The sequence below is a fragment of the Crocodylus porosus genome, unplaced genomic scaffold (genome assembly GCF_001723895.1).
Source record: "Crocodylus porosus isolate Cpor-Errol unplaced genomic scaffold, CroPor_comp1, whole genome shotgun sequence".
NCBI lineage: Eukaryota > Metazoa > Chordata > Crocodylia > Crocodylidae > Crocodylus > Crocodylus porosus.
The window spans coordinates 231,267-231,966 of NW_017728886.1; the positions used below are offsets into that span (position 1 = coordinate 231,267).

A 700-nucleotide genomic window follows, 5' to 3' on the forward strand; every position below is an offset into this window, starting at 1 on the left:
CCCACAATGCCCTGGGCTGGGCCAAGGCGCGCTACGACTGCAGCCCCCACAATGCCCCGCGCTGGGCCAGAGCTGAGCTAGGACTGCAACCCCCACAATGCTGCGCGCAGGGTGAGAAACAGGGGCGCTACAGCCCCCACAGTGCCTCGCGTGGGGAGAGCAGCGCTCAGACTACAGACCCCACAATGCCCCGCGCGGAAGCCGGACTCCGCGGCGCGATGCAGCAGGCGGGTGAGTATCCCCGTCCCGTCCCGCGCAGCCCGGGCGAGGTTCCCTCCAGTAGTCCGTCGGGGGCAGCGCTGCGCCGGGCTCCCACGGGGCTGGGCTGGGCTGGGCTGGGCAGCACCGTGAGGGCAGGGCGGGCGGACGGGATGCTCGCGGGGCCGGGGTAGGACTACGAGGCAGCCCAGCCCAGCAAGTCCCCCCGCCACACGGCAGCTTTGACCCCCGGCCGCTGCGGCCGGGCCCCGGCAGCTCCGAGTGGGCCGCGCTCGCGGGCCCCGTGGCATTGCGAGGCAGGAGCTGTATGTCCTCCGCCTAACCCTCCCCGGCGCCAGTCCGCGCGGGGCGCGCATGCGCGATGCAGCGTTCTGGCCTGCGGGCGTGACCCTCCTCGGCCCCTGTCCGTATTGCGCCTGCGCCCGCTGCCGCCCCCGGAAGTGAGGGGAGGGCGGCGCGGGTGCTGCCGGGAAGATGGCGG

General features: G+C 74.3%; 1 protein-coding gene across 1 annotated transcript in view; it reads left to right on the forward strand.

Annotated features, from left to right (window-relative positions):
• Positions 1-209: 209 nt before the first annotated feature.
• The window catches only part of FASTK (Fas activated serine/threonine kinase), a 12,491-nt gene continuing 12,000 nt past the window's right edge, over positions 210-700 (forward strand). Inside the window, exon 1 of the mRNA XM_019528675.1 lies at positions 210-231. The gene's annotated coding sequence lies outside the window, so the exon portion shown is untranslated. The remainder of the gene's footprint in view (positions 232-700) is intronic.